The sequence below is a fragment of the Salvelinus sp. IW2-2015 genome, linkage group LG25 (assembly GCF_002910315.2).
Source record: "Salvelinus sp. IW2-2015 linkage group LG25, ASM291031v2, whole genome shotgun sequence".
Lineage (NCBI taxonomy): Eukaryota > Metazoa > Chordata > Actinopteri > Salmoniformes > Salmonidae > Salvelinus > Salvelinus sp. IW2-2015.
This window is the reverse complement of record NC_036865.1, coordinates 3,935,390-3,947,202: the sequence shown is the minus strand read 5'-3', so window position 1 is coordinate 3,947,202 and position 11,813 is coordinate 3,935,390.

The following is an 11,813-nucleotide window of genomic DNA, read 5'->3' as shown; positions in this document are numbered from 1 at the left end:
TCCCTACCGGCCAAACCCTCCCTAACCCGGACCACGCTATGCCAATTGTGCGTCGCCCCACGGACCTCCCGGTCGCGGCCGGCTGCGACAGAGCCTGGGCGCGAACCCAGAGACTCTGGTGGCGCAGCTAGCACTGCGATGCAGCTGCTCTAGACCACTGCGCCACCCGGGACGCCTCAAATGTAGCATAATTAATTTGATGAATATTATGGTGTTTCTATTTCAAGAAAAACGAAACCCTCTGGGTTTCTTTTATATAATTCTAAATGAATTAATAATATTAATAATAATCACTTTGTTTAAAACATAACAATATTTTGGAGATCAATTTGTTTTCATTTAACCTAGAGTGAGCGAGAAAAAGGCCGTTATTGAACATGGGGTGAGACATTCTCACTAATTTGTAAATAAAGCCAGTTTGTTATTTAGAATGATTTATTTCTGTTTTTAGAGGGAGAGAACCCAAAAGCCACCTCACGGGTCTCCCGGTGGGGACTGGCACGGGTATCAAACCAGCATCTGCAGTGTCTTAGACCGCTTCGCCACTCGGGAGGTCCCATCTACACATTTTTTAATGCTGATCAATTGCCTTGCACAAAGTATCAAAATACAGAGAGGTGTTGGTAAGCGTATATTGTCCTCCCATAATGGGCTATTATAATACTGTACATGGTGTCCAGGTCAGATAACCAAAACATTTCTATATTAAAGACAATCAGAAAGAATGTTGGTACTTATTTTGATCCAAAGCCATGAATGAGTGAGTCACTCAGCTTTATGTAGGTGCCGATGCTATATGACTGTGCTACGCTTGTGAAAAACAGGGTTAATAATAATACTTTTTCCCCCCTCCACATATTAAAGGTTCTAATTGATCATGTTTTTTTTTTATCAATTAGTATATTTGAGTTTAACCACAATATTTGTTGTATTATTTAGTCTGTTATTTTCTGGTGGATTAAACGGAAATTGCAACTAATACAGCCTACCAAACCTAACTAAGAAATACATTTGATGATAGAATTCTCTCCCTAACCGCCTTCTGGGCAAGTCTATTGTCCTCCTAATATCCCTGCTAATAGCCATAATGGCGGTGTACAACGTGACCGTGTGTGTTTGAAAGAGCATTTTCCAGTMAGCAACAATTTGTTTACCTTCATTAGCCTACTTTGTTCCAAGATTTCTGTCATTCAGTGATATTTATTCCCATAGTAATTCGTTATGGATCCATAACTAAATAAACATCTGCATTTTGAAAGACTATTTTTATAATTATTTTATTAACGAACGCATAAAGATGCTGATGAAGAAATACAATACTGTACAGTATATGCTTTAGCTTTATCTTTTTCGGGTTGCATCAGTCATTGACAGAAACTTATGAGAGACAGTATTAATGATGAACACCCAGAGGTTCACTGGTAAGCCACATTTGCCTCGGGATCCATCCCAGTTGGTATTCTGTGTCCACTCGTGGTATCTCTCTTCGGTTACACATCCTTGGAATAGCAGAACAGCATAACGGTCCGGAAGGCCCTTGCTGTGCCTGGTGAGCGGTTGGTCAAGTTCTGTTGTCAGAAGAGGAATGGAGATGTCAGGGTGAACCGACGACCTGATGAACCCGCCAGGTATGTTGACTCTGCCTGTCGGAGGGGGAGTTCCAGAGCTCACAGGTGTGCCTGGCATGGATTGTGACTCCATCTCGTTTCTTGCCCTCTTCAATGTGTCATTCTCCGCCTGATTCTCTGTCAATGSCGCCTGACTCTGCCAATGACGAGTGACTCTCTGCCAATACTGCCTGGCTCTGGACCAATGCATCAGCTGTTGCCCGTATCTCTGCCCTCAGATGTTTCTCTTCTGCTGTTCTGCCTTCAGTGACTCGATCTCGGTCTTCAAAGTTTGAATCTGAATCATGTGCACTTTCATCAGATGAGCAGAATGGTCCTGCCCTGAGCCCCCATCGATCACAGTGGCCTATGATAGAAACGATAGATCAATTAAGAATTAAAAGTGACTCCAACACACAAATGCTGCATACACATTATAAGAATCTAGCAAAACTAACGGCTTTCTTTGCAACCATGCATTTTTTCAGTACAGCCCGTTGTCCAGCCATTTGTCCACTGATCTCCACGGATGGTTATCAACATGATTGTACAGTATGCACTGCAAAAACACATTCACGTTTTTAGTACACAATTATTATAATTTGTTCATTAATTTTATAATTTTTTTATTTTATTTAAATTCTTATTACACAGTATGCCTACACATTGATAGGCTATATACATTTATTTTTTAAATGCACTGATACCAAAATACCTTTTAGTTTTGGTGATCCTCTCAGCTCCGACTCATTTTCAAAGTCCTCTTGAAAATCCTAACCCTGGAATAGGTAGCACCATAGAAAGAAGCTGGCTTGATGAAAACAATGTCCATTTCACCTGTTCTCTTTGGTCGCAATGTCATCGAATACATTGCAAGTTGGGGGATGTTCACCCCTACAGATCGGGCTACACCTGCTACAGTACTATGGGAACACTTGTAAAAAAACAAGGGTTTGAAAACCTGTTTTCAAAATGCCTCCAGACGTCCATCACTAGTGTAAATAAAAACACAGCATTTTGTTCAGATCCTGTTTACATTCTTTATTGTAGCCACAATGTTACAAATCATTTGTATCTACCTTTCCAATTACATTTAGTTTAGGATTTACAAATGTGCGCTTTTCATGTAATTTTTCATTAAATCCAGTTCGGAATTAAGTATAACTTTTGACTGACGCCTTTAGTGAGAGGTCTAATGTTCTAATATTGGATCATTTCTGCCCTCCGAATTCATATATAAGGGGCATTTTTCACGCCATTATTAGTTACATTGTTTTAGTTTGAACAGGTACTAAGAACAGCGGGAACGTTTTCCTAGTCAGCGCCATTATTAATGCAATGCCCCTTAAAGTGTTGCTCCCCCTTCCTCGTCCTCCCTTCCCCATMGGCTAGGTCCGTATTCTGTGCGCTGCTCTGCGGCCCATCCCGTGCCTCCTGCCCTCGTGTCTTGAATCTTGTGCGCCTACCACTATCTCAGTGAATAAAGCTGGAGAACTGCAAGGCAATCSCATTGTGCGCCATTCGGGAGCCATGACCAATATGACTAATATTTATTGTCCTGCTAGAAARGTTGTGTAAAGTGATTGAGAAAAAGGCCATTCTTGAACATGGGGTGAGACATTGTTACTAATTTGTAAATAAAGCCAGTTTAATATTGAGAACTATTTATTTCTSTTTTTAYAGGGAMAGAAATCAAAAGCCTATCATCACCTCATGGGTCTCCCGGTCGTGCCGGCACAGGTATTGCAGATTGCACTGGATGCAGTGTCTTAGAACACCGAGCCACTCGGGCAGTGTGCAACATGGTCCGGAGTAGGCTACAGTACTACAGTAAGAGCAAAATAATCCTAACATTTCCACACCCTAATTGTAGTCTAAGTTTCTCTTAGAATAAAAACCTTAGTGTAACAACAGTTTTAGTAAGTAATACTGACGAGTAGAAACAAAAAAATAAGTGTCCGTTAGAGACACAGTGGGACCCAAAAACATAATCAGATCTCTAACTCCCCCTTGCGCTGGTCTGGAGCAATGAATTAGCGACGCAGGGTACTGTACTAAAGCACAAATTACCTCAAATTACCTATAAATTACCCGCAGCATAATCGCACAACTTTTAGTTGAGCAACCACTGTATCRTGTATGGTGGCTCTGAGTTTAAGCAAATTATATTTTTGGGGGGACTTTCAGCTCCATCTAACAATCCTAAAATCTCATTAGAAATGAGTTGTTTTTGGTGTAACAGTAATGTTATAGGCTTGCTATGCTACAGTGTATTGCCAAAAACCGCTCAATAACTTCAAACATAGACTCTGACCTGTCCAATGAGCCTCTCTGACCATTCCTCTCTATCTCTCTCACAAACACACACACGCACATGCACACACACACACACACACTCTGCAGTAATTCGAATCGATAGAGCAGCTTTAAGTGATACAGTCTACTGTGTGCTCACTCCTCTGCCTCTCTCCATCGCTCTCTCTTTGTCGTCTGTTGCTGTCTGCCTTGTCTGCCCTCTTCTGTTGCTGTCTCTTAGAATTCTATGTTATTGTCTCCTTTGTTTCTTCTGTTATGGCGTGTTCTGTTCTTCTGGTGTCTCTCTCCGTCTTATCCTATTCTTCTGTTGCTGTCTCTGTCTTGTGTGGTGTTTCTCTCTCCATCACGTATCCTTCTGTTGCAGTCTCTGTGTCTTGTCTGCTGTCTCTCTCCATGACACCCATTCTTCTGTTGCTGTCTTGTCTGGTGTCAACAATAGAAAAGGTAATTAGATAAGTGAACAAAAAAAGTAATAGAAATATATATATATATATATATATATATATATATTTACAAATAGTCACATAGCCTTTATGGAAATAACAGACGTGCCAAGCATGCGTACCTGTAGAATGGAATAGGTTATGATTCATTGAATTTAGTCCACCACCTCAACATTGCTAATTTTAAAACAGCGTTAAATACTGTATGTTGCAGTAAAGTTCAGCTTCAGTCCACAGTGGGGCGCTGTGTCACTGTCAGAAGATATGTCTGTGTACAGTTGTCGCAGTTACATCATGAACATTCTACTGTCATCCGACATCAAAGTTGTCGTTGTCGTTGTGAAAAAGTATGAACACAAAAAAACGACAGGCTGCATGACATCAGCAGCCTGGTGGACCAAAATAACACCAGGAAACCCATCCGTTTTAAAATGAATTTAGTACATGTCAATCCAGCAAACCAGGCAACTAAAAGCAACTTTCTAAATAATGTTTTGGTTCGTCTCTAGCTAGTCAGCTAGCTAGCTAACGTTAAGACGTGCCAAGCATGCGCAACGTTAAGTTAGCTGGCTAGCCAGTACAAAAAATGCCCATATCATAGAGCTGACAACATCTTAACGCTAGTTAATTTGTATTCATTATTACAGGAAAATAAACTCACAACAAGATCATAATTTACAAGTTAATGGTGAGCTAATTACAGAACATAGTTTACAGTTGTGAGTGTGACAAATTAAAGCAGGGCATTCTACTGGAGAATTTTATAACTTGGATCCTTTCTCGTTGGCCTAACATTATATCCTAATTTGACTTTAGTGCAGGTTATGTTGTTCTTCACATTACCGTCTCTCGTAAACACACACTATGTCAAATAAAATCAAATTTTATTTATCACATGCACATGATACAGAAGGTGTAAACAGCACAGTGAAAGGGTTACTTGCATAGTGGAATCTTTTGTTATGACATGTAGCTAGCTAGCTAAACAATTAACCATAACCCCAACTCATAACTTTACTACACTACATGAATCTAGAGGTAGCTAAAGCCAACCAACTAGTTTCAATGTTAGCTAGCTAGCTAATATTAGGCTATAACTAGCAATGCAAATGGCTCTGAGATATGAAAGATATTATTACACAGATCATACACGTAACGTAAGCTAGCGAGCCAGCTAGCTAACATTAGCTAGCTAGCTAACAGTACACTTTAACTTGCAATGAAAACYTAATTCTGACAAATTTAGAAACATATAATAACTGAAAATGTAGCTAGCTAGACTCTCTTACCCGTATARATGGYTGAACGCTTCTCCCTCTCTGTCACGGATGCTATGGTTGCCCTTAGTTTGAAGATGTAATCCGGAGACAGGTGTTTTATACAACAACCTTCTGTGTGTTCTCTTTTRGACTCCCTCTGCATATTTGTAATCAAARGCCTGAATTTTCTTAATCTCCTTAGCTATCATACTCTGCTTCCACCGGGRATTCCACTGATTTCAAAACTCGGTCCTCCAGAAAGTGGAAAGCATTAGCAACACTTTTGCAGTTATTTGTGATATCTTTAAAATTAYAAAGGATTACCTACACATACTGAMCAAGTCATGTTATAGACAGAAGCTTGCTACATGGCAGACCAATCKGAACTCATCTCRCYGCATGTCCAGKCCATCCATTATCTCAGCCAATTATGGCTATCGGGAAGGTTCCTTCCTTTTTCCGTGGCTAAACCAACTAGGKTCGTAATTTAACAATTTGATTRGTATWTACAGATGGCATACAAGTTRGTTATTGAGGCACATGAAAGTTCACATGTTCCAGAAYACATTTCTTCCAAAAAATYCATTTAGATATAACATTTTACATTCAAAGGCCTCTCCTGTGAAGTAGTGATGCGTGACATACGCCTAGTTTCATGAAACGAGTCACATATGTGCTTCAGTCAGAAAAACGTTCTCCAACATCTCTTGGGTCTCAGCTACCTAGCCAGCTAGTAGCTACCAAAGTGGCTAGCCAGCCAAGCTAGCTACAGAAACGAAACCCATCAAATACAGTTTCTGGAAATAAACACTTTCTCTAATATCATGACTTATAACAACATCCTTATCTTTGACTTTCTGGCTGTTCTGCCCTCTCCATCTCATTCACTGCTGCCTCAACCTGATCKCTTTTTTTGCCACTCTTTCGGAAGAAGTTCAGAATATCCATATTTGCTCTGTGCTATGCTGCAGACTGACTGAGTGACAGGAATTTTGCTGAGTGATGACATTGCCATCTAATCAGTGCTGTCGGGGTCSGGGAAGGGTCAAGGGACATGAACGGTCCACTGCGTTGTGAAATCTCGTACATACACAGAAGGCACAGAGTCAATCCAGGGGCTTCTTGCAGTGCTTGCTACTGCCTCTCTCAATACATTTATTGTTTATTTTTGTCCTTAAAATTTGACAGTAACACATTTTTTTAAATACAGCATAGCGCAAGTGACGTGTGATTATGGAAACTTATATCAGACTGAAATGTAAAAATGTTTAATAAAAAAATMTACATCAAAAGGTTCAGGTCTGGATCAAAAGCTCAGGCCTAATGTCGCCATTGATTTGAACTGCACAGTCAGCCTTTAAGGAAACAAACCAGCTGTAGGCCCTAATAGCAGCGAATAGCACTGAAGTGAACAGCCACAGAATTGGATTTCAGAGGTTTAGCGCTACAGAGAAATGGACAGTGACCGTCTCAGGTGCAATCCCAGGGGGTAACTACGGTTATTTTCCAGTGTTTTCCTGTGTGTAGTCCGGACTACGTTCTCACCTGCAGCGAACCYCAACACGGTAAAAGACCACCCTTTTTTAACGAACCAGGATGCATTTTRTTTGTGCGCTCCCTAGTGCGGATAGAGTGTTCACACCAGTCCAAACGAACTGAAATAAGGGGGTAAACACACCAGAGTTTGGAAAAACCACACCAAACCAATTTGGTTTGAAAGCCCCCTAAAGTGAGTTCTTAATCTTATTCCTGATTTATTTCCATTCTCCCTCTTGCAGTAAATCTAGAAATGGACCACTGAACAGCGACCAGAGGGTTGGTGGTTTAAATCCAAAGTGCCGTTCTCTGCCGTTGAACAAGGCACTACTCCAGGTGCACTGCATTGTGGCTGACCCAAAGGTCAGCATTMTGGCTGACCTTTGCAAGTTGGAAGCAAACTTTGTTTGTTTTATCAATCAGAGACAAATCTCCAGTTCAATGATAAAACTGTAAAAGCACTTTTCTAGTATCTATGTCAGCTACAGTAATTCCATAATTCTTACACTGTCAAAGTCTGCTCTCAATTTAATTAGATATGTGTCTGGCAGAGAGTGTAGGCCAACATCATCTCATGAAATCAGCACCATCCTACTTTGTGTGTATATGTGTGTGCACGTTTATGTTTGTGTGTGTTTGTGTGAACTTTAACCGTTATCATCCAGTAAGTGAACAGCAGGCATCCGTCTCAGAGGTTTCCAATGACAACCAATGACACAGTCACTGAGGGTATGGATTTGATTTGACAACTTTTAATTAATGTAATGATATTATGACTTGTCATGATTCGTCATGTGACGTATGCACCACATTAACCATGTGTTACTGTAAGGCTGGGATCACAACATGTTTTTGTGGGTTAAATACGCAAGGCGTACTGCTGGGGAGCGTCTCGCCCATCAAAAGTTTCAACATTTTCAACTCAAAATGCCTGACGAGCTCACGTTAAAAAGACGTGTTGCAGTGATTCAGAGACATGGGCCAAGTGGCTAACTGGCTACAACTGCAATCTATGGCCCCAAACATCACTGGTTCAATCACAGTGATAGGCACTTGTTTTCAGTGTTAACCCTAACCTTAACCAGTTGGATTTAATGCCTACATTTAACKCTAATGCCTAAACTTAACCAACATCTCAGACACCATGTCTGGAACAAATGCCTGGCATTGACAATATACTGATCCTAGTATAGTGAGGTTGCCCACCCCTGTTGCAGGTTTTTGTTTTCTGACCAGGTGTGTTTTTTTAAATCACAAACTCACTTACATTTGTCTTCAAAAAGAGCAATGAGTTTGGCAGCAGCAGCCACATGGAGAAGGAGGGACTAAAAAGGAGTATTGAATTCCTGCAGAGGTCCACTATGAAGGTCACATCTATGATTACGGATAGGCATCCCCAGATACAGAAATTCCTCAGAGAGATGTACAGAGAGACTACAATGATTCCTGGCATGTGGCAAAAGGTAAGAAGTCATTTAACTGCTAGATTTAGCTAGACTGGTACCATGACAATAATCCTAAAAAGTGCCAAGTCTGCTCACCCATCGAAGCTAAAGCAAGCATACCCCCAACAATGTAAAGGAAATATGAAGTTGTGTTTGATAAAATCAATACTTTCTTTGTATTTATGTTGTGAACACTACAATATCAGGTATCTCTAAGAAAGTTGAAGTAGTGGCCAAGGACAAAGAATGTCTGAAGGTGAAAAAATGGGTGCAGAGCATTATCAAACACCTCTACTGGTCGGCGAGTACAGTGGTGAAGAGAGGGTGGCAGGGTGGACATCGCTTTTCAATCACCTGCAGAATGTCCACACACATGACGATCCTACTCTTCCCGAAGTGTCTCCATGCTCCCTCCAGAAGCACCAACAAATTGCTAAACGCCTGGTATGTACTGTAATACAATAAATTATCATCGAATCTATGTGACTTTTTCAGATATAAACTCAGCAAAAAAGGAAACGTCCTCTCACAGTCAAATGCGTTTATTTTCAGCAAACTTAACGTGTACATTTTTGTATGACCATAACAGGATTCAACAACTGAGACATAAACTAAACAAGTTCCACAGACATGTGACTAACAGAAATTGAATAATGTGTCCCTGAACAAAGGGGGGGCGGGGGTCAAAATCAAAAGTAACAGTCAGTATCTGGTGTGGCCACCAGCTGCATTAAGTACTGCAGTGCATCTCCTCCTCATGGACTGCACCAGATTTGCCCGTTCTTGCTGTGAGATGTTACCCCTCTTCCACCAAGGCACCTGCAAGTACCCAGACATTTCTGGGGGGAATGGCTCTAGCCCTCACCCTCTGATCCAACAGGTCCCAGACGTGCTCAATGGAATTGGGATTCGGGCTCTTRGCTGGCCATGGCAGAACACTGACATTCCTGTCTTGCAGGAAATCATGCAAAGAACGAGCAGTATGGTTGCTGGAGGGTCATGTCAGGATGAGCCTGCAGGAAGGGTACCACATGAGGGAGGAGGATGTCTTCCCTGTAACGCATAGCGCTGAGATTGCCTGCAATGACAACAAGCTCAGGCTGATGATGTTGTGACACACCGCCCCAGATCATAACAGACCCTCCACCTTCAAATTGATCCCGCTCCAGAGTACAAGCCTTGGTGTAACGCTCATTCRTTCGACGATAAACGCGAATCCGACCATCACCCCTGGTGAGACAAAACCGCGACTCGTCAGTGAAATGCACATTTTGCCAGTCCTGTCTGGTCTAGRGACGGTGGGTTTGTGCCCATAGGTGACGTTGTTGCCGATGATGTCTGGTGAGGACCTGCCTTACAACAGGCCTACAAGCCCTCAGTCCAGCCTCTCTCAACCTATTGCGGACAGTCTGAGCACTGATGGAGGGATTGTGCGTTCCTGTTGTAACTCGGGCAGTTGTTGTTAACTTTTTATGGCTGCAGGGGCAGTATTGAGTAGCTTGGATGAAAGGTGCCCATTTCAAACGGCCTCGTACTCAATTCTTGCTTGTACAATATGCATATTATTATTACTATTGGATAGAAAACACTCTCAAGTTTCTAAAACCGTTTGAATTATATCTGTGAGTAAAACAGAACTCATTTTGCAGCAAACTTCCTGTCAGAAAGTGAAAAATCTGAAATCGAGGCTCTGTTCCAGGGCCTCCCTACTCATTTGCTTGAAATCTATTAGTATACATGCACTTCATACGCCTTCCACTAGATGTCAATAGGCTGTGAGAGGTTAAATGGAGTGTATAGCTATTTCTATGGTCAAAAGAGAGAGCTTGGAATGACATGACCCCAAATCCTTTGTTTTCAGGAAGGCGCAGGAAGTACATCAGCATTGGCTTCTGAAAAGCTTTTGTTATAGACGGCTAATATCTCCGGCTTTGGGATTTTATTGATAAATGTGACAATATCATCGTAAAGTATGTTTTTTCAATATAGTTTAACCTCTTTGGGCTGCAGGGGCAGTATTGAGTAGCTGGATAAAGGTGCCCATTTCAAACGGCCTCGTACTCAATTCTTGCTCGTACAATATGCATATTATTATACTATTGGATAGAAAACCCTCTCTAGTTTCTTAAAACCGTTTGAATTATATCTGTGAGTAAAACAGAAATCATTTTGCAGCAAACTTCCTGCAGAAGTGGAAAATCTGAAATCGAGGCTCTGTTCCAGGGCCTCCCTATTCATTTGCTTGAAATCTTATGATATACATGCATTCATACGCCTTTCACTAGATGTCAATAGGCTGTGAGAGGTTAAATGGAGTGTATAGCTATTTCTATGGTCAAAAGAGAGAGCTTGGAATGACATGACCCCAAATTTCCTTTGTTCAGAAGGCGCAGGAAGTACATCAGCATTGGCTTCTGAAAAGCTTTTGATAGACGGCTAATATCTCCGGCTTTGATTTTATTTGATAAATGTGACAATATCATCGTAAAGTATGTTTTTTCAATATAGTTTTAACCTCTTTGGGTGCAGGGCAGTATTGAGTAGCCTGGATAAAAGGTGCCCATTTCAAACGGCCTCGTACTCAATTCTTGCTCGTAAATATGCATATTATTATTACTATTGGATAGAAAACACTCTCTAGTTTCTAAAACCGTTTGAATTATATCTGTGAGTAAAACAGAACTCATTTTGCAGCAAACTCCTGACAGGAAGTGGAAAATCTGAAATCGAGGCTCTGTTCCAGGCCTCCTATTCATTTGCTTGAAATCTATGGATATACATGCACTTCATACGCCTTCCACTAGATGTCAACAGGCAGTGGGAGGTGGAATGGGGTGTCTAGCTTGCTCTGAGGTCGAACAAGAGCTCTTGGAATGACGTGACCCCAAATTTCCTTTGTTCAGCAAGGCGCGGGAAGGAACCCTGGATTGCCTTCTGAAAAGCTTTCGGTATAGACGGCTAATATCTCCGGCTTTGATTTTATTTGATACATGTGATAATATCATCGTAAAGTATGTTTTTTCAATATAGTTTAAATATTAAATATTTCTTTTGAATTTCGCGCGCRGCCTTTTCAGTGGAATGTGGGGGGCTAGACAGGTTAACGCGATGTTCAGGGACATGCTCGGATGCCATGTGGTCGTGTATATCGACAACATCCTGGTCTACTTGGCTACCCTGGAGGATCCCATCACTCACATTCGAGCA